General features: G+C 43.1%; 1 long non-coding RNA gene across 1 annotated transcript in view; it reads right to left on the minus strand.

Annotated features, from left to right (window-relative positions):
* Positions 1-210: 210 nt before the first annotated feature.
* The window catches only part of LOC309814918, a 460,101-nt gene continuing 438,329 nt past the window's right edge, over positions 211-21,982 (minus strand). The window contains exon 2 of the long non-coding RNA XR_014295775.1: positions 211-448. This is a non-coding gene — a long non-coding RNA (uncharacterized lncRNA). The remainder of the gene's footprint in view (positions 449-21,982) is intronic.

A 21,982-nucleotide genomic window follows, 5' to 3' on the forward strand; every position in this document is an offset into this window, starting at 1 on the left:
TCAGCAACAGCTGGCCTGGGGCTCAGCTCACGTTTACTCACAGATGCCTCGGCACAGTCCCCCAGCTTTGCAATGAGGACGCTCCTTGCGTGGGGGGTGGGTTGCTGGCTGTATGGGAGATGGTTCCCCACCTCTGACCAATTTCAGAATTGTTTACCGCTGGAGCAAGTGCCCTGATAGGTTTTTCGTCTGTATAACTCGTGGGTTCACTTTTTTTTCTTTTATGGTTCACGTTAGATTTTATTCCTCTTTTATGTATTTATAGATATAAGCATGGAAATAATTCATTCGTATAAATACATCTGTGAGACGGGAGGAACTTTTTTCAGTTTTATTTTTAAATTTTATTTTTTAAAATTTTGAAATTTAATTTTATTTATTTTTTATACAGCACGTTATTATTAGTTATGTATTTTATGCATATACATGTATTCAGGTCAATCCCAATCTCCCAACTCATCCCACCACCACCACCCCATGGCTTCCCACACTTGGTGTCCATACGTTTCTTCTCTACCTCTGTGTCTCTATTTCTTCCCTGCAAACCAGTTCATCTGTACCATTTTTTAGGCTCCACATATATGCATTAATATACAATATTTTTTTTCCTCTTTCTGACTTACTTCATTCTGTATGACAGTCTCTCGATCCATCGATGTCTCTACAAATGACCCAGTTTCATTCCTTTTTATGGCCGAGTAATATTCCATTTTATATACGTACCACATCTTTATCCATTCATCTGTCTGTGGGCATTTAGGTTGCTTCCATTACCTGGCTATTGTAAATAGTGCTGCAACGAATATTGTGGTGAATGTGCCTTTTTGATTTACGGTTTTATCTGGGTATATGCCCAGAAGTGGGATTGCTGGATCAGATAGTAATTCTATTTCTAATTTTTTTTAAGGAAACTCCATACTGTTCTCCATAGTGACTGTATCAATTTACATTCCCACCAATAGTGGAAGAGGGCTCCTTTTGTCCACACCCTCCCCAGAATTGGTTGTTTGTAGATTTTCTGATGATGCCGATTCTAACAGGTGTGAGGTGATACCTCATTGTAGTTTTGATTTGCATTTCTCTAATAATTAGTGCTGTGGAGCAGCTTTTCATGTGCGTCTTGGCCATCTCTGTGTCTCCTTTGAAGAAACATCTCTTTAGATCTCTTGCGCATTTTTGTATTGGGTTGTTTGTTTTTTTAATATTAAGCTGCATGAGCTGTTTATTTATATTGGAGATTAAACCTCTGTCCATTGATTCGTTTGCAACGATTTTCGCCCATTCTGAGGGATGACTTTTTCCATTCCCGTGTTTTTTAACAAAAAAGGAAAGAAAGGAAAAGTAGCAGAACACTAATGTGCGTAAAATATGCCTTTTGAAACGGTCGTTTTGAAATATGGACCTGCTTTGAATTTTTTGGTTGATATGTGACCCCAGGATTTGTTTTCAGGGCAGGTGTCATTTACAGGCCTGCAATGATTTTGAATATCAACTGACCATTAGCGCTGATATTAAAGATGCTGTTGTGTGAAACGGCCACAAGGTGGCAGCAGTTCTCCCTTACCAAATCTGGTTACTAGGGCAAGAGAACCTCAGTGGAAGTGGTGTTCTAGATTGGAATTTAGAATGGAATGTTTCAGGAGAAAGCCCCTCAAGTTTGTCTCACTACTTCTTGTTCGTGTTTTTAATTTATTTTTTTTATTTTTTATTACAGCAAGTTTGATTACAATGTTTGGCTTGTTGTAGGTGTGGAAGATGTGGTTCTTTTACACATATACATATGTCTGTTCTTCCTGGGATCCTTTTCCCATGTACGTTATGACAGAATGTTGAGTAGTCCACTCTTGGTATTCTGTAGGTCTTTGGTGATGACATATGTCACCTGTGTTTGGATATGTGTGTTAACCCCGATATCGTAATGAAACCAATCCTCACAACTTTCCATTGGTGAACCATAAGTTTGTTTACTGAATCTGTGATTGCCCTTCTCCGTGGAAATATCTGTCCTGGTATCCATTTTTAGGTAACACCTATAAGTGATATGATATAATATGTGTCTTTCACTTTCTGACTTACTACAAGTCACGTGATTACTTCTAGACTCATCTACGGTGCTGCAAATGGCATTGTGTCCTTTTTCCCCTTGGCTTCTCTTCTGCCTTAGCAAGGTCCATTTTCAACAATGTGATTCCCTGAGGGTTGTGGATTAGCTGACCTGGGCAGCCTTACGCTGCCAGCTGGCCCTCCCCAGGTTTGCCTAGTTGAGTTCAAGAAAAACAGTGCTCCAGGCAGCAAAAACCCCTGAAGCTGTGCCTGACTCCATATTCTCTGCACCATCAGCAGTCTCGGGGCTGTGCTGGTGGGAGGGAGTGAGGGGCCACAGCTTTGTTGGTGGCCCAGTGTGAGGGGGGCTCTGCTGGACTTTCTGCAGGTGTTGCCAGGCTGCCACCTGTAAAGAAGGGGATATGTCACCCATACCTTCCGCTGGAATTTCTCTCCGGACAGAGGTGAGGAAGGAAAAAAGCAGTGGGGGCCGGGACAGGAGTGGTATCTCAGGCAGGGTAATGGAAAGCTTCCTGAAGAGCGCCCGGGGCCAGGACCACACTGGCTGGCCTGCAGGCACCAAGTTGGCCTGCGTGCTGTCGCTGGTGTGGCTCCACCGCCCTTCCTCTAGGCTTTCAAGCCCTTGTACATATTCAGGTGTTTTACCTGGGAAGGGTGGGAACAGTTCAGCAGCAACTGGCCTGGGGCTCAGCTCACGTTTACTCACAGATGCCTCGGCACGGTCCCCCAGCTTTGCAATGAGGACGCTCCTAGCGTGGGGGGTGGGTTGCTGGCTGTATGGGAGATGATTCCCAACCTCTGACCAATTTTAGAATTGTTGACCACTGGAGCAAGTGCCCTGTTAGGGTTTTCCTCTTTATAAATCGTGGGTTCAGGGTTTTTTTTTTTCTTTTATGGTTCAAGTTAGATTTTATTCCTCTTTTATGTATTTATAGATATAAGCATGTAAATAATTCATTCCTATAAATACATCTGTGTGAAGGGAAGAACTTTCTTCTGTTTTATTTTTAAATTTTATTTTTTAAAATTTTGAAACTTAATTTTATTTATTTTTTTATACAGCAGGTTATTATTAGTTATGTATTTTATGCATATACATGTATACAGGTCAATCCCAATCTCCCAACTTATCCCACCACCGTCACCCCATAGCTTCCCAAACTTGGTGTCCATACGTTTGTTCTCTACCGCTCTGCCTCTATTTCTTCCCTGCAAATCAGTTCATCTGTACCATTTTTTAGGTTCCACATATATGCATTAATATACAATATTTGTTTTTCTCTTTCTGACTTACTTCATTCTGTATGACAGTCACTAGATCCATCGATGTCTCTACAAAGGACCCAGTTTCATTCCCCTTTATGGCCGAGTAATATTCCATTTTATATATGTACCACATCTTTATCCATTCATCTGTCTGTGGGCATTTAGGTTGCTTCCATTACCTGGCTATTGTAAATAGTGCTGCAATGAACATTGTGGTGAATGTGCCTTTTTGATTTATGGTTTTCTCTGGGTATATGCCCAGAAGTGGGATTGCTGGATCAGATGGTAATTCTATTTCTAGTTTTTTTTAAGGAAACTCCATACTGTTTTCCATAGTGACTGTATCAATTTACATTCCCACCAATAGTGGAAGAGGGCTCCTTTTGTCCACACCCTCCCCAGAATTGGTTGTTTGTAGATTTCCTGATGATGCCGATTCTAACAGGTGTGAGGTGATACCTCATTGTAGTTTTGATTTGCATTTCTCTAATAATTAGTGCTGTTGAGCAGCTTTTCATGTGCGTCATGGCCATCTCTGTGTCTTCTTTGAAGAAACGTCTCTTTAGATCTTCTGCCCATTTTTGTATTGGGTTGTTTGTTTTTTTAATATTAAGCTGCATGAGCGGTTTATATATATTTGAGATTAAACCTTTGTCCATTGATTCGTCTGCAACGATTTTCGCCCATTCTGAGGGATGCCTTTTTCCATTCCCGTTTTTTTTAACAAAAAAGGAAAGAAAGAAAAAGAAGCAGAACACTAATGTGCGTTAAATATGCCTTTTGAAACGGTTGTTTTGAAATATGGACGTCCTTTGAATTTTTTGGTCGATATGTGACCCCAGGATTTGTTTTCAGGGCAGGTGTGATTTACAGGCCTGCAATGATTTTGAATATCAATGGACCATTAGCGCTGGGATTAAAGCTGCTGTTGTGTGAAACGGCCACAAGGTGGCAGCAGTTCACCCTTACCAAATCTGGTTACTAGGGCAACAGAGCCTCAATGGAAGTCGTGTTCTAGATTGGAATTTAGAATGGAATGTGCCAGGAGAAAGCCCCTCATGTGTGTCTCACTACATCTTGTTCGTGGTTTTAATTTATTTTTTATTTATTCTTTATTACAGCAAGTTTGATTACAATGTTTGGCTTGTTGTAGGTGTGGAAGATGTGGTTCTTTTACACATATACAGATGACTGTTCTTCCTGGGATCCTTTTCCCATGTACGTTATGACAGAATGTTGAGTAGTCTTCTCTTGGTATTCCGTAGGTCTTTTGTGATTATATATGTCACCTGTGTTTGTATATGTCTGTTAACCCCGATATCGTAATGAAACCAATCCTCACACCTTTCCATTGGTGAACCATAAGTTTGTTTAATGAATCTGTGATTGCCCTTCTCCGTGTAAATATCTGCCCTGGTATCCATTTTTAGGTAACACCTATAAGTGATAAGATACGATATGTGTCTTTCACTTTCTGACTTACTACAAATCACGTGATTACATCTAGAATCATCTAAGGGGCTGCAAATGGCATTGTGTCCTTTTTTTCCTTGGCTTCTATTCTGCCTTAGTGAGGTCCATTTTCAACAATGTGATTCCCTGAGGGTTGTGGATTAGCTGACCTGGGCAGCCTTACCCTGCCGGCCCGCCCTCCCCAGGTGTGCCTCGTTGAGGTCAATATAAACAGAGCTCCAGGCAGCAATAGCCCCTGAAGCTGTGCCTGACTCCATATTCTCTGCCCCGTCAGCAGTCTAGGGGCTGTGCTGGTGGAAGGGAGTGAGGGGCCACAGCTTTGTTGGTGGCCCAGTGTGAGGGGGGCTCTGCTGGCCTTTCTTCAGCGGTTGCCAGGCTGCCACCTGTAAAGAAGAGGATGTGTCACCCATACCTTCCGCTGGAATTTCTCTCCGGACAGAGGTGAGGAAGGAAAAAAGCAGTGGGGGCCGGGACAGGAAGGGTATCTCAGGCAGGGCAATGGAAAGCTTCTGGAAAAGCGCCCGGGGCCAGGACCACCCTGGCTGGCCTGCAGGCACCAAGTTGGCCTGCGCGCTGTCGTTGGTGTGGCTCCACTGTCCTTCCTCTAGGCTTTCAAGCCCTTGTACATATTCAGGTGATTTACCTGGAAAGGGTGGGGACAGTTCAGCAGCAGCTGGCCTGGGGCTCAGCTCACCTTTACTCACAGATGCCTCAGCACAGTCCCCCAGCATTGCAGTGAGGACGCTCCTTGCGTGGGGGATGGGTTGCTGGCTGTATGGGTGATGGTTCCCCACCTCTGACCAATTTCAGAATTGTTTACCACTGGAGCAAGTGCCGTGATAAGGTTTTCCTCTGTATAACTCGTGGGATCAGGTTTATTTTTTTCTTTTATGGTTCAAGTTAGATTTTATTCCTCTTTTATGTATTTATAGATATAAGCATGGAAATAATTCATTCCTATAAATACATCTGTGTGACGGGAAGAACTTTTTTCTCTTTTATTTTTAAATTTTATTTTTTAAAATTTTGCAATTTAATGTTATTTATTTTTTTAAAGAGCACGTTATTATTAGTTATGTATTTTATGCATATACATGTATACAGGTCAATCCCAAACACCCAACTCATCCCACCACCACCACCCCATGGCTTCCCACACTTGGTGTCCATACATTTGTTCTCTACCTCTGTGTCTCTATTTCTTCCCTGCAAAACAGTTCATCTGTACCATTTTTAGGCTCCACATATATGAATTAATATACAATATTTTTTTCCTCTTTCTGACTTACTTCATTCTGTATGACAGTCTCTCGATCCATCGATGTCTCTACAAATGACCCAGTTTCATTCCTTTTTATGGCCGAGTAATATTCCATTTTATATATGTATCACATCTTTATCCATTCATCTGTCTGTGGGCATTTAGGTTGCTTCCATTACCTGCCTATTGTAAATAGTGCTGCAACGAACATTGTGGTGAATGTGCCTTTTTGAAATACGGTTTTCTCTGGGTATATGACCAGAAGTGGGATTCCTGGATCAGATGGTAATTCTATTTCTAATTTTTTTAAGGAAACTCCATACTGTTCTCCATAGTGACTGTATCAATTTACATTCCCACCAATAGTGGAAGAGGGCTCCTTTTGTCCACACCCTCCCCAGAATTGGTTGTTTGTAGATTTCCTGATGATGCCGATTCTAACAGGTGTGAGGTGATACCTCATTGTAGTTTTGATTTGCATTTCTCTAATAATTAGTGCTGTTGAGCAACTTTTCATGTGCGTCTTGGCCATCTCTGTGTCTCCTGTGAAGAAACGTGTCTTTAGATCTTCTGCCCATTGTTTTTTGGGTTGTTTGTTTGTTTAATATTAAGCTGCATGAGTTGTTTATATATATTTGAGATTAAACCTCTGTCCATTGATTCGTCTGCAACGATTTTCGCCCATTCTGAGGGATGCCTTTTTCCATTCCCGTTTTTTTTAACAAAAAAGGAAAGAAAGGAAAAGAAGCAGAACACTAATGTGCGTAAAATATGCCTTTTGAAACGGTCGTTTTGAAATATGGACGTCCTTTGAATTTTTGGTCGATATGTGACCCCAGGATTTGTTTTCAGGGCAGGTGTCATTTACAGGCCTGCAATGATTTTGAATATCAACTGACCATTAGCGCTGGGATTAAAGCTGCTGTTGTGTGAAACGGCCACAAGGTGGCAGCAGTTCACCCTTACCAAATCTGGTTACTAGGGCAAGAGAGCCTCAGTGGAAGTGGTGTTCTAGATTGGAGTTTAGAATGGAATGTGCCAGGAGAAAGCCCCTCAAGTTTGTCTCACTACTTCTTGTTCGTGTTTTTAATTTATTTTTTTTTTATTTTTTATTACAGCAAGTTTGATTACAATGTTTGGCTTCTTGTAGGTGTGGAAGATGTGGTTCTTTTACACATATACAGATGTCTGTTCTTCCTGGGATCCTTTTCCCATGTACGTTATGACAGAATGTTGAGTAGTCCTCTCTTGGTATTCTGTAGGTCTTTGGTGATTATATATGTCACCTGTGTTTGTATATGTCTGTTAACCCCGATATCGTAATGAAACCAATCCTCACACCTTTCCATTGGTGAACCATAAGTTTGTTTAATGAATCTGTGATTGCCCTTCTCCGTGGAAATATCTGCCCTGGTATCCATTTTTAGGTAACACCTATAAGTTATATGATATGGTATGTGTCTTTCACTTTCTGACTTACTACAAGTCACGTGATTACTTCTAGACTCATCTACGGTGCTGCAAATGGCATTGTGACCTTTTTTTCCTTGGCATCTCTTCTGCCTTAGCGGGGTCCATTTTCAACAATGTGATTCCCTGAGGGTTGTGGATTAGCTGACCTGGGCAGCCTTACCCTGCCGGCCCGCCCTCCCCAGGTGTGCCTCGTTGAGGTCAATATAAACAGCGCTCCAGGCAGCAATAGCCCCTGAAGCTGTGCCTGACTCCATATTCTCTGCCCCGTCAGCAGTCTCGGGGCTGTGCTGGTGGGAGGGAGTGAGGGGACACAGCTTTGTGGGTGGCCCGGTGTGAGTGGGGTTCTGCTGGCCTTTCTGCAGGAGTTGCCAGGCTGCCACCTGTAAAGAAGAGGATGTGTCACCCATACCTTCCGCTGGAATTTCTCTCCGGACAGAGGTGAGGAAGGAAAATAGCAGTTGGGGCCGGGACAGGAGGGGTATCTCAGGCAGGGCAATGGAAAGCTTCTGGAAGAGCGCCCGGGGCCAGGACCACCCTGGCTGGCCTGCAGGCACCAAGTTGGCCTGCGTGCTGTCGCTGGTGTGGCTCCACGGTCCTTCCTCTAGGCTTTCAAGCCCTTGTACATATTCAGGTGTTTTACCTGGAAAGGGTGGGGACAGTTCAGCAGCAGCTGGCCTGGGGCTCAGCTCACGTTTACTCACAGATGCCTCGGCACGGTCCCCCAGCTTTGCAATGAGGACGCTCCTAGCGTGGGGGGTGGGTTGCTGGCTGTATGGGAGATGGTTCCCCACCTCTGACCAATTTCAGAATTGTTTACCGTTGGAGCAAGTGCCGTGATAGGGATTTCCTCTGTATAACTCGTGGGTTCACTTTTTTTTTCTTTTATGGTTCAAGTTAGATTTTATTCCTCTTTTATGTATTTATAGATATAAGCATGGAAATAATTCATTCCTATAAATACATCTGTGTGACGGGAAGAACTTTTTTCTTTTTTATTTTTAAATTTTATTTTTTAAAATTTTGAAATTTAATTTTATTTATTTTTTTCAAGAGCACGTTATTATTAGTTATGTATTTTATGCATATACATGTATACAGGTCAATCCCAAACACCCAACTCATCCCACCACCACCACCCCATGGCTTCCCACACTTGGTGTCCATACATTTGTTCTCTACCTCTGTGTCTCTATTTCTTCACTGCAAAACAGTTCATCTCTACCATTTTTAGGCTCCACATATATGCATTAATATACAATATTTTTTTTCCTCTTTCTGACTTACTTCATTCTGTATGACAGTCTCTCGATCCATCGATGTCTCTACAAATGACCCAGTTTCATTCCTTTTTATGGCCGAGTAATATTCCATTTTATATATGTACCACATCTTTATCCATTCATCTGTCTGTGGGCATTTAGGTTGCTTCCATTACCTGGCTATTGTAAATAGTGCTGCAACGAACATTGTGGTGAATCTGCCTTTTTGAAATACGGTTTTCTCTGGGTATATGCCCAGAAGTGGGATTGCTGGATCAGATGGTAATTGTATTTCTTGTTTTTTTAAGGAAACACCATACTGTTCTCCATAGTGACTGTATCAATTTACATTCCCACCAATAGTGGAAGAGGGCTCCTTTTGTCCACACCCTCCCCAGAATTGGTTGTTTGTAGATTTTCTGATGATGCCGATTCTAACAGGTGTGAGGTGATACCTCATTGTAGTTTTGATTTGCATTTCTCTAATAATTAGTGCTGTTGAGCAGATTTTCTGTGCGTCTTGGCCATCTCTGTGTCTCCTTTGAAGAAACGTCTCTTTAGATCTTCTGCCCATTTTTTGGGGGGTTGTTTGTTTTTTTAATATTAAGCTGCATGAGCTGTTTATATATATTGGAGATTAAACCTCTGTCCATTGATTTGTCTTCAACGATTTTCGCCCATTCTGAGGGATGCCTTTTTCCATTCCCGTGTTTTTTAACAACAAAGGAAAGAAAGGAAAAGAAGCAGAACACTAATGTGCGTAAAATATGCCTTTTGAAACGGTCGTTTTGAAATATGGACGTCCTTTGAATTTTTTGGTCGATATGTGACCCCAGGATTTGTTTTCAGGGCAGGTGTCATTTACAGGCCTGCAATGATTTTGAATATCAACTGACCATTAGCGCTGGGATTAAAGCTGCTGTTGTGTGAAACGGCCACAAGGTGGCAGCAGTTCACCCTTACCAAATCTGGTTACTAGGGCAAGAGAGCCTCAGTGGAAGTGGTGTTCTAGATTGGAATTTAGAATATAATGTGCCAGGAGAAAGCCCCTCAAGTTTGTCTCACTACTTCTTGTTCGTGTTTTTAATTTATTTTTTTTTTATTTTTTATTACAGCAAGTTTGATTACAATGTTTGGCTTGTTGTAGGTGTGGAAGATGTGGTTCTTTTACACATATACAGATGACTGTTCTTCCTGGGATCCTTTTCCCATGTACGTTATGACAGAATGTTGAGTAGTCCTCTCTTGGTATTCTGTAGGTCTTTGGTGATTATATATGTCACCTGTGTTTGTATATGTCTGTTAACCCCGATATCGTAATGAAACCAATCCTCACACCTTTCCATTGGTGAACCATAAGTTTGTTTAATGAATCTGTGATTGCCCTTCTCCGTGGAAATATCTGCCCTGGTATCCATTTTTAGGTAACACCTATAAGTGATATGATATGGTATGTGTCTTTCACTTTCTGACTTACTACAATTCACGTGATTACTTCTAGACTCATCTACGGTGCTGCAAATGGCATTGTGACCTTTTTTTCCTTGGCATCTCTTCTGCCTTAGCGGGGTCCATTTTCAACAATGTGATTCCCTTAGGGTTGTGGATTAGCTGACCTGGGCAGCCTTACCCTGCCGGCCAGACCTCCCCAGCTGTGCCTCGTTGAGGTCAATATAAACAGAGCTCCAGGCAGCAATAGCCCCTGAAGCTGTGCCTGACTCCATATTCTCTGCCCCGTCAGCAGTCTCGGGGCTGTGCTGGTGGGAGGGTGTGAGGGGCCACAGCTTTGTGGGTGGCCCGGTGTGAGTGGGGTTCTGCTGGCCTTTCTGCAGGAGTTGCCAGGCTGCCACCTGTAAAGAAGAGGATGTGTCACCCATACCTTCCGCTGGAATTTCTCTCCGGACAGAGGTGAGGAAGGAAAATAGCAGTTGGGGCCGGGACAGGAGGGGTATCTCAGGCAGGGCAATGGAAAGCTTCTGGAAGAGCGCCCGGGGCCAGGACCACCCTGGCTGGCCTGCAGGCACCAAGTTGGCCTGCGTGCTGTCGCTGGTGTGGCTCCACGGTCCTTCCTCTAGGCTTTCAAGCCCTTGTACATATTCAGGTGTTTTACCTGGAAAGGGTGGGGACAGTTCAGCAGCAGCTGGCCTGGGGCTCAGCTCACGTTTACTGACAGATGCCTCGGCACGGTCCCCCAGCTTTGCAATGAGGACGCTCCTAGCGTGGGGGGTGGGTTGCTGGCTGTATGGGAGATGGTTCCCCACCTCTGACCAATTTCAGAATTGTTTACCGTTGGAGCAAGTGCCGTGATAGGGATTTCCTCTGTATAACTCGTGGGTTCACTTTTTTTTTCTTTTATGGTTCAAGTTAGATTTTATTCCTCTTTTATGTATTTATAGATATAAGCATGGAAATAATTCATTCCTATAAATACATCTGTGTGACGGGAAGAACTTTTTTCTGTTTTATTTTTAAATTTTATTTTTTAAAATTTTGAAATTTAATTTTATTTATTTTTTTAAAGAGCACGTTATTATTAGTTATGTATTTTATGCATATACATGTATACAGGTCAATCCCAATCTCCCAACTCATCCCACCACCACCACCTCATGGCTTCCCACACTTGGTGTCCATACGTTTGTTCTCTACCTCTGTGTCTCTATTTCTTCCCTGCAAACCAGTTCATCTGTACCATTTTTCTGCTCCACATATATGCATTAATATACAATATTTGTTTTCCTCTTTCTGACTTACTTCATTCTGTATGACAGTCTCTCGATCCATCGATGTCTCTACAAATGACCCAGTTTCATTCCTTTTTATGGCCGAGTAATATTCCATTTTATATATGTACCACATCTTTATCCATTCATCTGTCTGTGGGCATTTAGGTTGCTTCCATTACCTGGCTATTGTAAATAGTGCTGCAACGAACATTGTGGTGAATGTGCCTTTTTGAAATACGGTTTTCTCTGGGTATATGCCCAGAAGTGGGATTGCTGGATCAGATGGTAATTGTATTTCTAGATTTTTAAAGGAAACTCCATACTGTTCTCCATAGTGACTGTATCAATTTACATTCCCACCAATAGTGGAAGAGGGCTCCTTTTGTCCACACCCTCCCCAGAATTGGTTGTTTGTAGATTTCCTGATGATGCCGATTCTAACAGGTGTGAGGTGATACCTCATTGTAGTTTTGATTTGCATTTCTCTAATAATTAGTGCTGTTGAGCAGCTTTTCATGTTTGTCTTGGCCATCTCTGTGTCTCCTTTGAAGAAACGTCCCTTTAGATCTTCTTCCCATTTTTGGGGGGTTGTTAATTTTTTAATATTAAGCTGCATGAGCTGTTTATATATATTGGAGATTAAACTTCTGTCCATTAATTCATCCGCAACGATTTTCGCCCATTCTGAGGGATGCCTTTTTCCATTCCCGTGTTTTTTAACAAAAAAGGAAAGAAAGGAAAAGAAGCAGAACACTAATGTGCGTAAAATATGCCTTTTGAAATGGTCGTTTTGAAATATGAACGTCCTTTGAATTTTTGGTCGATATGTGACCCCAGGATTTGTTTTCAGGGCAGGTGTCATTTACAGGCCTGCAATGATTTTGAATATCAACTGACCATTAGCGCTGGGATTAAAGCTGCTGTTCTGTGAAATGGCCACAAGGTGGCAGCAGTCCTCCCTTGCCAAATCTGTTTATTAGGGCAAGAGAGCCTCAGTGGAAGTGGTGTTCTAGATTGGAGTTTAGAATGGAATGTGCCAGGAGAAAGCCCCTCACGTTTGTCTCACTACTTCTTGTTCGTGCTTTTAATTTAATTTTTTATTTTTTATTACAGCAAGTTTGATTACAATGTTTGGCTTGTTGTAGGTGTGGAAGATGTGGTTCTTTTACACATATACAGATGACTGTTCTTCCTGGGATCCTTTTCCCATGTACGTTATGACAGAATGTTGAGTAGTCCTCTCTTGGTATTCTGTAGGTCTTTGGTGATTATATATGTCACCTGTGTTTGTATATGTCTGTTAACCCCGATATTGTAATGAAACCAATCCTCACACCTTTCCATTGGTGAACCATAAGTTTGTTTAATGAATCTGTGATTGCCCTTCTCCGTGGAAATATCTGTCCTGGTATCCATTTTTAGGTAACACCTATATGTGATATGATATGATATGTGTCTTTCACTTTCTGACTTACTACAAGTCACGTGATTACTTCTAGACTCATCTACGGTGCTGCAAATGGCATTGTGTCCTTTTTTTCCTTGGCATCTCTTCTGCCTTAGCGGGGTCCATTTTCAACAATGTGATTCCCTGAGGGTTGTGGATTAGCTGACCTGGGCAGCCTTACCCTGCCGGCCCGCCCTCCCCAGGTGTGCCTCGTTGAGGTCAATATAAACAGAGCTCCAGGCAGCAATAGCCCCTGAAGCTGTGCCTGACTCCATATTCTCTGCCCCGTCAGCAGTCTCGGGGCTGTGCTGGTGGGAGGGAGTGATGGGCCACAGCTTTGTGGGTGGCCCGGTGTGAGTGGGGTTCTGCTGGCCTTTCTGCAGGAGTTGCCAGGCAACCGCCTGTAAAGAAGAGGATGTGTCACCCATACATTCCGCTGGAATTTCTCTCCGGAGAGAGGTGAGGAAGGAAAAAAGCAGTGGGGGCCGGGACAGGATGGGTATCCTTGGCAGGGCAATGGAAAGCTTCTGGAAGAGCGCTAGGGTCCAGGACCACCCTGGCTGGCCTGCAGGCACCAAGTTGGCCTGCGTGCTGTCGCTGGTGTGGCTACACAGTCCTTCCTCTAGGCTTTCAAGCCCTTGTACATATTCAGGTGTTTTACCTGGAAAGGGTGGGGACAGTTCAGCAGCAGCTGGCCTGGGGCTCAGCTCACGTTTACTCACAGATGCCTCGGCACGGTCCCCCAGCTTTGCAATGAGGACGCTCCTTGCGTGGGGGGTGGGTTGCTGGCTGTATGGGAGATGGTTCCCCACCTCTGACCAATTTCAGAATTGTTTACCGCTGGAGCAAGTGCCGTGATAGGTTTTTCCTCTGTATAACTCGTGGGTTCACTTTTTTTTTCTTTTATCGTTCAAGTTAGATTTTATTCCTCTTTTATGTATTCATAGATATAAGCATGGAAATAATTCATTCCTATAAATACATCTGTGTGACGGGAAGAACTTTTTTCTGTTTTATTTTTAAATTTTATTTTTTAAAATTTTGAAATTTAATTTTATTTATTTTTTTATACAGCACGTTATTATTAGTTATGTATTTTATGCATATACATGTATACAGGTCAATCCCAAACTCCCAACTCATCCCACCACCACCACCCCATGGCTTCCCACACTTGGTGTCCATACGTTTGTTCTCTACCTCTGTGTCTCTATTTCTTCCCTGCAAACCAGTTCATCTGTACCATTTTTAGGCTCCACATATATGCATTAATATACAATATTTGTTTTCCTCTTTCTGACTTACTTCATTCTGTATGACAGTCTCTCAATCCATCGATGTCTCTACAAATGACCCAGTTTCATTCCATTTTATGGCCGAGTAATATTCCATTTTATATATGTACCACATCTTTATCCATTCATCTGTCTGTGGGCATTTAGGTTGCTTCCATTACCTGCCTATTGTAAATAGTGCTGCAACGAACATTGTGGTGAATGTGCCTTTTTGAAATACGGTTTTCTCTGGGTATATGCCCAGAAGTGGGATTCCTGGATCAGATGGTAATTCTATTTCTAATTTTTTTATGTAAACTCCATACTGTTCTCCATAGTGACTGTATCAATTTACATTCCCACCAATAGTGGAAGAGGGCTCCTTTTGTCCACACCCTCCCCAGAATTGGTTGTTTGTAGATTTCCTGATGATGCCGATTCTAACAGGTGTGAGGTGATACCTCATTGTAGTTTTGATTTGCATTTCTCTAATAATTAGTGCTGTTGAGCAGCTTTTCATGTGCGTCTTGGCCATCTCTGTGTCTCCTTTGAAGAAACGTCTCTTTAGATCTTCTGCCCATTGTTTTTTGGGTTGTTTTTTTGTTTAATATTAAGCTGCATGAGTTGTTTATATATATTTGAGATTAAACCTCTGTCCATTGATTCGTCTGCAACGATTTTCGCCCATTCTGAGGGATGCCTTTTTCCATTCCCGTGTTTTTTAACAAAAAAGGAAAGAAAGGAAAAGAAGCAGAACACTAATGTGCGTAAAATATGCCTTTTGAAACGGTCGTTTTGAAATATGGACGTCCTTTGAATTTTTTGGTCGATATGTGACCCCAGGATTTGTTTTCAGGGCAGGTGTCATTTACAGGCCTGCAATGATTTTGAATATCAACTGACCATTAGCGCTGGGATTAAAGCTGCTGTTGTGTGAAACGGCCACAAGGTGGCAGCAGTTCACCCTTACCAAATCTGGTTACTAGGGCAAGAGAGCCTCAGTGGAAGTGGTGTTCTAGATTGGAGTTTAGAATGGAATGTGCCAGGAGAAAGCCCCTCAAGTTTGTCTCACTACTTCTTGTTCGTGTTTTTAATTTATTTTTTTTTATTTTTTATTACAGCAAGTTTGATTACAATGTTTGGCTTGTTGTAGGTGTGGAAGATGTGGTTCTTTTACACATATACAGATGACTGTTCTTCCTGGGATCCTTTTCCCATGTACGTTATGACAGAATGTTGAGTAGTCCTCTCTTGGTATTCTGTAGGTCTTTGGTGATTATATATGTCACCTGTGTTTGTATATGTCTGTTAACCCCGATATCGTAATGAAACCAATCCTCACACCTTTCCATTGGTGAACCATAAGTTTGTTTAATGAATCTGTGATTGCCCTTCTCCGTGGAAATATCTGCCCTGGTATCCATTTTTAGGTAACACCTATAAGTGATATGATATGGTATGTGTCTTTCACTTTCTGACTTACTACAAGTCACGTGATTACTTCTAGACTCATCTACGGTGCTGCAAATGGCATTGTGACCTTTTTTTCCTTGGCATCTCTTCTGCCTTAGCGGGGTCCATTTTCAACAATGTGATTCCCTGAGGGTTGTGGATTAGCTGACCTGGGCAGCCTTACCCTGCCGGCCCGCCCTCCCCAGCTGTGCCTCGTTGAGGTCAATATAAACAGAGCTCCAGGCAGCAATAGCCCCTGAAGCTGTGCCTGACTCCATATTCTCTGCCCCGTCAGCAGTCTCGGGGCTGTGCTGGTGGGAGGGAGTGAGGGGCCACAGCTTTGTGGGTGGCCCGGTGTGAGTGGGGTTCTGCTGGCCTTTCTGCAGGAGTTGCCAGGCTGCCGCCTGTAAAGAAGAGGATGTGTCACCCATACCTTCCGCTGGAATTTCTCTCCGGACAGAGGTGAGGAAGGAAAATAGCAGTGGGGGCCGAGACAGGAGGGGTATCTCAGGCAGGGCAATGGAAAGCTTCTGGAAGAGCGCCCGGGGCCAGGACCACCCTGGCTGGCCTGCAGGCACCAAGTTGGCCTGCGTGCTGTCGCTGGTGTGGCTCCAGGTTCCTTCCTCTAGGCTTTCAAGCCCTTGTACATATTCAGGTGTTTTACCTGGAAAGGGTGGGGACAGTTCAGCAGCAGCTGGCCTGGGGCTCAGCTCACGTTTACTCACAGATGCCTCGGCACGGTCCCCCAGCTTTGCAATGAGGACGCTCCTTGCATGGGGGGTGGGTTGCTGGCTGTATGCGTGATGGTTCCCCACCTCTGACCAATTTCAGAATTGTTTACCGTTGGATCAAGTGCCGTGATAGGGATTTCCTCTGTATAACTCGTGGGTTCACTTTTTTTTTCTTTTATGGTTCAAGTTAGATTTTATTCCTCTTTTATGTATTTATAGATATAAGCATGGAAATAATTCATTCCTATAAATACATCTGTGTGACGGGAAGAAATTTTTTCTGTTTTATTTTTAAATTTTATTTTTTAAAATTTTGAAATTTAATTTTATTTATTTTTTTAAAGAGCACGTTATTATTAGTTATGAATTTTATGCATATACATGTATACAGGTCAATCCCAAACTCCCAACTCATCCCACCACCACCACCCCATGGCTTCCCACACTTGGTGTCCATACGTTTGTTCTCTACCTCTGTGTCTCTATTTCTTCCCTGCAAACGAGTTCATCTGTACCATTTTTTAGGCTCCACATATATGCATTAATATACAATATTTGTTTTCCTCTTTCTGACTTACTTCATTCTGTATGACAGTCTCTCGATCCATCGATGTCTCTACAAATGACCCAGTTTCATTCCTTTCTATGGCCGAGTAATATTCCATTTTATATATGTACCACATCTTTATCCATTCATCTGTCTGTGGGCATTTAGGTTGCTTCCATTACCTGCCTATTGTAAATAGTGCTGCAACGAACATTGTGGTGAATGTGCCTTTTTGAAATACGGTTTTCTCTGGGTATATGCCCAGAAGTGGGATTGCTGGATCAGATGGTAATTCTATTTCTAATTTTTTTAAGGAAACTCCATACTGTTCTCCATAGTGACTGTATCAATTTACATTCCCACCAATAGTGGAAGAGGGCTCCTTTTGTCCACAACCTCCCCAGAATTGGTTGTTTGTAGATTTCCTGATGATGCCGATTCTAACAGGTGTGAGGTGATACCTCATTGTAGTTTTGATTTGCATTTCTCTAATAATTAGTGCTGTTGAGCAGCTTTTCATGTGTGTCTTGGCCATCTCTGTGTCTCCTTTGAAGAAACGTCTCTTTAGATCTTCTGCCCATTGTTTTTTGGGTTGTTTGTTTGTTTAATATTAAGCTGCATGAGTTGTTTATATATATTTGAGATTAAACCTCTGTCCATTGATTCGTCTGCAACGATTTTCGCCCATTCTGAGGGATGCCTTTTTCCATTCCCGTGTTTTTTAACAAAAAAGGAAAGAAAGGAAAAGAAGCAGAACACTAATGTGCGTAAAATATGCCTTTTGAAACGGTCGTTTTGAAATATGGACGTCCTTTGAATTTTTTGGTCGATATGTGACCCCAGGATTTGTTTTCAGGGCAGGTGTCATTTACAGGCCTGCAATGATTTTGAATATCAACTGACCATTAGCGCTGGGATTAAAGCTGCTGTTGTGTGAAACGGCCACAAGGTGGCAGCAGTTCACCCTTACCAAATCTGGTTACTAGGGCAAGAGAGCCTCAGTGGAAGTGGTGTTCTAGATTGGAGTTTAGAATGGAATGTGCCAGGAGAAAGCCCCTCAAGTTTGTCTCACTACTTCTTGTTCGTGTTTTTAATTTATTTTTTTTTATTTTTTATTACAGCAAGTTTGATTACAATGTTTGGCTTGTTGTAGGTGTGGAAGATGTGGTTCTTTTACACATATACAGATGACTGTTCTTCCTGGGATCCTTTTCCCATGTACGTTATGACAGAATGTTGAGTAGTCCTCTCTTGGTATTCTGTAGGTCTTTGGTGATTATATATGTCACCTGTGTTTGTATATGTCTGTTAACCCCGATATCGTAATGAAACCAATCCTCACACCTTTCCATTGGTGAACCATAAGTTTGTTTAATGAATCTGTGATTGCCCTTCTCCGTGGAAATATCTGCCCTTGTATCCATTTTTAGGTAACACCTATAAGTGATATGATATGGTATGTGTCTTTCACTTTCTGACTTACTACAAGTCACGTGATTACTTCTAGACTCATCTACGGTGCTGCAAATGGCATTGTGACCTTTTTTTCCTTGGCATCTCTTCTGCCTTAGCGGGGTCCATTTTCAACAATGTGATTCCCTGAGGGTTGTGGATTAGCTGACCTGGGCAGCCTTACCCTGCCGGCCCGCCCTCCCCAGGTGTGCCTCGTTGAGGTCAATATAAACAGAGCTCCAGGCAGCAATAGCCCCTGAAGCTGTGCCTGACTCCATATTCTCTGCCCCGTCAGCAGTCTCGGGGCTGTGCTGGTGGGAGGGAGTGAGGGGCCACAGCTTTGTGGGTGGCCCGGTGTGAGTGGGGTTCTGCTGGCCTTTCTGCAGGGGTTGCCAGGCTGCCACCTGTAAAGAAGAGGATGTGTCACCCATACCTTCCGCTGGAATTTCTCTCCGGACAGAGGTGAGGAAGGAAAATAGCAGTGGGGGCCGGGACAGGAGGGGTATCTCAGGCAGGGCAATGGAAAGTTTCTGGAAGAGCGCCCGGGGCCAGGACCACCCTGGCTGGCCTGCAGGCACCAAGTTGGCCTGCGTGCTGTCGCTGGTGTGGCTCCACGGTCCTTCCTCTAGGCTTTCAAGCCCTTGTACATATTCAGGTGTTTTACCTGGAAAGGGTGGGGACAGTTCAGCAGCAGCTGGCCTGGGGCTCAGCTCACGTTTACTCACAGATGCCTCGGCACGGTCCCCCAGCTTTGCAATGAGGACGCTCCTAGCGTGGGGGGTGGGTTGCTGGCTGTATGGGAGATGGTTCCCAACCTCTGACCAATTTCAGAATTGTTTACCGTTGGAGCAAGTGCCGTGATAGGGATTTCCTCTGTATAACTCGTGGGTTCACTTTTATTTTCTTTTATGGTTCAAGATAGATTTTATTCCTCTTTTATGTATTTATAGATATAAGCATGGAAATAATTCATTCCTATAAATACATCTGTGTGACGGGAAGAACTTTTTTCTGTTTTATTTTTAAATTTTATTTTTTAAAATTTTGCAATTTAATGTTATTTATTTTTTTAAAGAGCACGTTATTATTAGTTATGAAATTTATGCATACACATGTATACAGGTCAATCCCAAACTCCCAACTCATCCCACCACCACCACCCCATGGCTTCCCACACTTGGTGTCCATACGTTTGTTCTCTACCTCTGTGTCTCTATTTCTTCCCTGCAGACGAGTTCATCTGTACCATTTTTAGGCTCCACATATATGCATTAATATACAATATTTGTTTTCCTCTTTCTGACTTACTTCATTCTGTATGACAGTCTCTCGATCCATCGATGTCTCTACAAATGACCCAGTTTCATTCCTTTTTATGGCCGAGTAATATTCCATTTTATATATGTACCACATCTTTATCCATTCATATGTCTGTGGGCATTTAGGTTGCTTCCATTACATGGCTATTGTAAATAGTGCTGCAACGAACATTGTGGTGAATGTGCCTTTTTGAAATACGGTTTTCTCTGGGTATATGCCCAGAAGTGGGATTGCTGGATCAGATGGTAATTCTATTTCTAGATTTTTAAAGGAAACTCCATACTGTTCTCCATAGTGACTGTATCAATTTACATTCCCACCAATAGTGGAAGAGGGCTCCTTTTGTCCACACCCTCCCCAGAATTGGTTGTTTGTAGATTTCCTGATGATGCCGATTCTAACAGGTGTGAGGTGATACCTCATTGTAGTTTTGATTTGCATTTCTCTAATAATTAGTGCTGTTGAGCAGCTTTTTATGTGCGTCTTGGCCATCTCTGTGTCTCCTTTGAAGAAACGTCCCTTTAGATCTTCTTCCCATTTTTTGGAGGTTGTTAATTTTTTAATATTAAGCTGCATGAGCTGTTTATATATATTGGAGATTAAACCTCTGTCCATTGATTCGTCTGCAACGATTTTCGCCCGTTCTGAGGGATGCCTTTTTCCATTCCCGTGTTTTTTAACAAAAAAGGAAAGAAAGGAAAAGAAGCAGAACACTGATGTGCGTAAAATATGCCTTTTGAAACGGTCGTTTTGAAATATGGACGTCCTTTGAATTTTTTGGTCGATATGTGACCCCAGGATTTGTTTTCAGGGCAGGTGTCATTTACAGGCCTGCAATGATTTTGAATATCAACTGACCATTAGCGCTGGGATTAAAGCTGCTGTTGTGTGAAACGGCCACAAGGTGGCAGCAGTTCACCCTTACCAAATCTGGTTACTAGGGCAAGAGAGCCTCAGTGGAAGTGGTGTTGTAGATTGGAGTTTAGAATGGAAAGTGCCAGGAGAAAGCCCCTCAAGTTTGTCTCACTACTTCTTGTTCGTGTTTTTAATTTATTTTTTTTTATTTTTTATTACAGCAAGTTTGATTACAATGTTTGGCTTCTTGTAGGTGTGGAAGATGTGGTTCTTTTACACATATACAGATGACTGTTCTTCCTGGGATCCTTTTCCCATGTACGTTATGACAGAATGTTGAGTAGTCCTCTCTTGGTATTCTGTAGGTCTTTGGTGATTATATATGTCACCTGTGTTTGTATATGTCTGTTAACCCCGATATCGTAATGAAACCAATCCTCACACCTTTCCATTGGTGAACCATAAGTTTGTTTAATGAATCTGTGATTGCCCTTCTCCGTGGAAATATCTGCCCTAGTATCCATTTTTAGGTAACACCTATAAGTGATATGATATGGTATGTGTCTTTCACTTTCTGACTTACTACAAGTCACGTGAATACTTCTAGACTCATCTACGGTGCTGCAAATGGCATTGTGACCTTTTTTTCCTTGGCATCTCTTCTGCCTTAGTGGGGTCCATTTTCAACAATGTGATTCCCTGAGGGTTGTGGATTAGCTGACCTGGGCAGCCTTACCCTGCCGGCCCGCCCTCCCCAGGTGTGCCTCGTTGAGGTCAATATAAACAGAGCTCCAGGCAGCAATAGCCCCTGTAGCTGTGCCTGACTCTATATTCTCTGCCCCGTCAGCAGTCTCGGGGCTGTGCTGGTGGGAGGGAGTGAGGGGCCACAGCTTTGTGGGTGGCCCGGTGTGAGTGGGGTTCTGCTGGCCTTTCTGCAGGAGTTGCCAGGCTGCCGGCTGTAAAGAAGAGGATGTGTCACCCATACCTTCCGCTGGAATTTCTCTCCGGACAGAGGTGAGGAAGGAAAAAAGCAGTGGGGGCCGGGACAGGAGGAGTATCTCAGGCAGGGCAATGGAAAGCTTCTGGAAGAGCGCCAGGGTCCAGGACCAACCTGGCTGGCCTGCAGGCACCAAGTTGGCCTGCGTGCTGTCGCTGGTGTGGCTCCACGGTCCTTCCTCTAGGCTTTCAAGCCCTTGTACATATTCAGGTGTTTTACCTGGAAAGGGTGGGGACAGTTCAGCAGCAGCTGGCCTGGGGCTCAGCTCACGTTTACTCACAGATGCCTCGGCACGGTCCCCCAGCTTTGCAATGAGGACGCTCCTAGCGTGGGGGGTGGGTTGCTGTCTGTATGGGAGATGGTTCCCCACCTCTGACCAATTTCA

The sequence above is a fragment of the Mesoplodon mirus genome (genome assembly GCF_964341445.2).
Source record: "Mesoplodon mirus genome assembly, chromosome: 13".
Lineage (NCBI taxonomy): Eukaryota > Metazoa > Chordata > Mammalia > Artiodactyla > Ziphiidae > Mesoplodon > Mesoplodon mirus.